The 5,802-nt window shown below is 36.0% G+C and overlaps 1 long non-coding RNA gene across 1 annotated transcript in view; it reads left to right on the top strand.

The window, feature by feature from the left end:
* Nucleotides 1-5,802, top strand: part of LOC106869161 (uncharacterized) — a 41,244-nt gene that overhangs the window by 8,585 nt on the left and 26,857 nt on the right. The gene's annotated exons all lie outside the window — the stretch shown is intronic.

The following is a 5,802-nucleotide window of genomic DNA, read 5'->3' as shown; positions in this document are numbered from 1 at the left end:
AAGGGCATCCAGCTGTAGAAACTCTGCCAAATCAGATTGGAGCCTGGTGTTGCCTCCTGGTCCACCAATCCTCAGTCAAATCATCCAACCCATGCTAGCATGGAAAGTGGACGTTAAACAACGACAATGATGATGATGATGTGCGTGCGTCTGTGTCTGCCCCCCCCCAACATTGCTTGACAACCGATGCTGGTGTGTTTACGTCCCCATAACTTAGTGGTTTGGCAAAAGAGACCAATAGAATAAGTACTAGGCTTACAAAGAATAAGTCCTAGGGTTGATTTCCTCGACTAAAGGCGGTGGTCCAGCATGGCCACAGTTAAATGATTGAAACAAGTAAAAGAATAAAAGAAAAGAAAAGAATTAGGTATTACGTATGAATATGGCACAAAGGTAGCAAATTCTTTCGATACTACTTTAGACATTAGCTCAGGATTATACCACCCCTATAGGAAACCAGGTGAAGTTACGAGATACGTGAGCAAATTATCAAATCACCCCCACTAATGTGTTAAAATCGGTAGTTAAAAGTATTTCTAGGAGAATTACAAAATTATCAGCAAATAAGGATATTTTTAATACCCATTCCCACCGCTATAACTTTGCTTTGTCTAAGGTGGGATATGACCAGGAAATTATATTTCATAGTCCTGAAAGTTTAGTACCTATTAATACTGGAAATAATGAGAGTTTGAGTGATAGAGAGATTACTAACTTACTTAGTTGTAAAAAATACCAAATGTAAAAGCATCCTAAAATCCCAACAATATATATAATAATAAAATAAGCAACAACAGGAAATTAGATGCTAAAACTGGTAGGAAGCTTAGGTTAGATAATAAATGTAGTGAAGAGAAAGAGCTGGTTACTCCTCCCTGCATAGATATGAAAATTACCGGAAATGGGGACATACCTAATAATCAAGTCACAATTCTGGGGGGCAGTGATAGAGCAGGTAGATCCTGCCCTTACTTACGCTGTAAGTTTGAAAGTAAGGACTTCGTCTGGTTCAATAATCTTTACAACTGTGCCATACCCACAAACATATATATAGGTAATTTATTGCTATTTTAGATAAAAAAACTTCCCTGCTTCCATAGATATAACAGAACTTTTACTTGTAAGACAGTTAGAATCTCGTATTCTACTCTTTCCAATATGGGTACCATCATAGCTAGGTTAAATAAGAAGAATATAAAATTAGCAAGAGGTGATTATTATAATATTAATAAAAATAATAATAATATTAATAATAGTCCTGTCAACAATAACATAAACCTCCACAATGTGAATAGTAACATTAATGGTGACGTGGAAAATAGAAATGGAGGTGTTAATACTTCTAATATACACAATATATAGACTGTAGTTCTGGTGCCTATACTAGCATAGAAATTAATGATACGCCTGTTGATGTTGAAGCAGATTTGAATGATACTACAGTTGAAGGAGGGATAGATAATAGCAGACATGAACATATCACACTTGATAGTTGTAGCAGGATTAGTAATAATAGTGATAATAATAACAATATGAATATCAATAATAATAATATTAATAGTAGTAATTCTCCTAGATGCAATTGTCTGTTATTAGGTCAATGTCTTACCCAAAACATAATTTATAAATGTACAATCATAGCTATAACAGGTAACTTTATATATATTGGATGTTCGATTAATATGAAAAAACGTATTTATAATCCTTTTTCCTCTTTTAGACTTAAACGTAAATGGGAAATAATAAGGAAACATAAGAATAAGAGCAACCTGATTAACAATAGATTAGACCTAACGGTATCATGCGTACATAGTGTCACTCATACATTTAAATATTTTCAAATTTAACGTTTTATAGGTGCTTGAAATGGATTGATGGAAACTAACTTTTAAAATTTTAGTGTTGTATCTAATTATACTTACCCTCTAGTATTATATATATATATATATATATATATATATATAAATCAGGTGATATTCTGTTACATGAAGAATTAAAGTACATTGCATATAATATAAGCTATATAGTATAGTAAGTTAGTGTGCTACATAGAGTATACTATCCTATGAATATTCCTGCCTAGTTAGTCTAACTTCATCATGGTTTTAGTAATTAAACTATTTATTTCTTTTCTATAGTGTTCCACCCTTCTGATCATATTATTATTCTTATAAAGGCCTTTAAGTAGTCCTCCTATTTATGTACCCCTAACTATATTATCATGTATGTATTAGCACTGGAAACTTTACAACTTATTTTATGCATCTTAGCTTACCAGAAGTATAGCCAGCTCACTTATTCGTATCTTTACTTCATTGGACACTAAACTCTGCATGCAAAGACCTGTTGAGGCAAATGAAATCGAAATCGAACCAAATTCGACAACTGGCACCCATACCAACCTCTCCTTCATTGGACACTAAACTCTGCTTGCAAAGACCTGTTGGGGCAAGTGAAATTGAAATCGAAATCGTAATTGAACCATATTTGATGACTGGCACCTGTGCCAGTGGAGCACTAGCAGCTCCGTCCGAGCGTGATCATTGCCAGAGCAGCTGTCAGGCTTCCATGCCAGTGGCACATAAATAGCACCATTTGAGCGTGATCGTTACTATCATCGCTTTACTGGCACGTTAGAAAACATTCGAGCAAGGTCGTTGCCAGTGCTGCTGGACTGGCTCCCGTGCAGGTGGCACGTAAAAAACACCGTTGCTAGTACCACCTGACTGGCCCTCGTGCCAGTGGCACATAAAAACACCCACTCAAATCAGATTGGGGCCTGGTGCAGCCATCTGGTTCACCAGTCTTCAGTCAAATCGTCCAACCCATGCTAGCATGGAAAGTGGACGTTAAACGATGATGATGATGAGTTAGCATGTTCTATCGCTCCAATATTCCTTTAGTAAATACCAGTGATCAGTCTTTATAGATACCACCTAATAAGTAAATAATTAAGTATAATGATAGAATTATCAAACAAATTCTATATAAACTCCTCTTTGTATTGTTAATAATATGGTATATATATTTCATCATGGTTTTGGTGATGAAACTATTTATTCCTTTCTATAATGTTCTACCCTACTGATCATATTATTATTTTTATAATAGCTTTTATGTAAGTAAACCTCCTAATTTTATACCCCTAGAAATTTATATCAGCTTGTATATAATAGCACCAGTAACTTAACAATTTCTAATATACCTCTTAGATTATAATTAATATATAGTTAGCATGTTCTATCGCCCCAGTATTCCTTTAGTAAATGCCAGTGATCAGTCTTTATAGATACCACCTAATAAGTAAATAATTAAGTATATGAAAGAATATTAAACTAATTCTATGTAATTTTTCTCTCTCTAATGTTGAAAAATTTGGTATATATTCAAAATTCATCTTTTTGGTTATAATATTCTTCTCCCTAACCTAAATTTTATCTTTATACAATATAACATTGTTTTAATCAATCACCTATAGTATCCCATGATAAAATTTTCCTCTGTATTATCATCATTAGTTTTATTAGCGTCTTGCCCCTTTAACTGGTAATTAACATCTTGATTAGAGGTCTTCGACTACACAACCCAGTTACTTTATACTACTTCAAAATAATCTTGACAAGTTTTATGACTATACCCACTATGATTCTGTCAACTCCCTCATGCCCTTTCCTCACAGAGACTATTCCCTAGTCTTAGATTTGATATACAAAGATTTGATAAACAAGACTAATAAATTAAAACTGAACCAAAATCAGTGACAAGCTATGAACAAACAGCTTTTTTCCTGATGTCTTAGAAACTTCTAAGCTGAAGTGACAACAGCATGGACTTTGTCTGTCTTCTTACCCTCTTAAAGGATTGAAGAAATAGTAATAATAATATTAATAACATAGACCATTCTTCCCCTCTCCTCAGACAGTATTACTTCCTACATTCCTGAGGACAATCCCCACAATGCACTACCATGTAACTGCCACCCTGGGACCATCTGCTCTCTACAAACCCGTTGCAGAATGTCTAATGTGATATACATCTATATATGTATATCTATATATATGTTTATCTACATATATATGTGTGTGTGTGTGTGTGTATATATATATATATATATGTATATATATGTGTGTGTGTGTGTAATTTTTGTTTTTCGTTTCCGGGTAGTATTGTAAACATTAACTATTTCTCTTGTTTTTAATCACCTCATTCATTCACCAATCTCACCTGCACCATTACTAACCTGTACTTATGTAATCTGTAAACATTTATAATAATTCATCAAATAACTTCCAAATTGTAATCTCTCCCTCTAAAATGATCCTTTCCTTGTTTTTTGGATACATTTATATTCATAATTCATACTGCTCTCTAAAGTAATTCTTGTTTGTACTGCTCCCTAAAAGGATTCCCTCTTCTTGGTGGTTGCGCCTACCCTCTCCCGCCCCCACCACCAATACCGGAAATCTCGTTTCTCTTGCCAGATATCCCGTTGCTCTTACTGGAAGTTCCCCTCTCTCATACTGTTTGTCTCCTCTCTTATATTGGTTGTTTTGTTGCCCTCTCTTTTCTCCCCCACCTCTCTAAACTAACCTAACCAGATAGCAGCCCACTTACCTCTGCAGCACCAGTAATGCTTATATCCTCAATGCTCATAATGCTTATATTTACAACACCCAAAACACTTTCATATACAATGCTTCCTTACTCCCACTGCCTAGTAGAGGCAACAACCTTAACAATCTTCACATATTTGAATGACGGTAAGGTTAAAAGCAAAAACAACTGTTATGACATGTCTGTTATCCCCCGATCCCTTATTTGGTGGTCAGTGCAGAATCTAGGGTGAGATGAGTGGTTGGTAAAAGCCATACAAGCCCTGGACAGGGATACTGTCAGTAAGGTGAGGGTTGGCAATGAGTATATTGAAGAATTCCAGGTAGAAGTAGGGGTTCACCAAAGATCAGTCCTCAGTCCCCTTTTATTCATCATAGTCCTCCAGGCAATAACAGAGGAATTCTGTGGTCACCCTATACTGTAGGATTAATACCAGAACTGGAGGTGGTTCAGCAATACTACACAAGGAAGATTTGGCACTCCGTCGCTTACGACAACGAGGGTTCCAGTTGATCCGATCAACGGAACAACCTGCTTGTGAAGTTAACGTACATGTGGTTGAGCACTCCACAGACATGTGTACCCTTAACGTAGTTCTCGGGGATATTCAGCATGACAAGGCTGACCCTTTGAATTACAAGCACAACAGAAACAGGATGTAAGAGTGAGAGAAAGTTGTGGTGAAAGAGTACAGCAGGGTTCACTACCATCCCCTGCCGGAGCCTTGTGGAGCTTTGGGTGTTTTTGCTCAAGAAACACTCACAATGCCCGGTCTGGGCATCGAAACCGCGATCCTATGACCGCGAGTTCGCTGCCCTAACCACTGGGCCATTGTGCCTCCACACAAGGAAGATTACATCAATATATATATACATACATGTGTATATACGTATATATACATGTATATATATAAATACATATATATATATATATGTATATATCTATACATATCCTACTTGTTTCAGTCATTTGACTGTAGCCATGCTGGAGCACCGCCCTTAGTCAAACAAATCGACCCCAGGACTTATTCTTTGTAAGCCTAGTACTTATTCTATCGGCCTTTTTTGCCAAACTGCTAATTTACGGGGGTCATAAACACACCCGCATCGGTTGTCAAGCAATGTTGGGGGGGACAAACACAGACACACAAACATATACACACACATACATACATATATATATATATAT

The sequence above is a fragment of the Octopus bimaculoides genome, chromosome 5 (genome assembly GCF_001194135.2).
Source record: "Octopus bimaculoides isolate UCB-OBI-ISO-001 chromosome 5, ASM119413v2, whole genome shotgun sequence".
NCBI classification, from domain to species: domain Eukaryota; kingdom Metazoa; phylum Mollusca; class Cephalopoda; order Octopoda; family Octopodidae; genus Octopus; species Octopus bimaculoides.
This window is presented reverse-complemented; position numbering and strand designations above follow the sequence as displayed.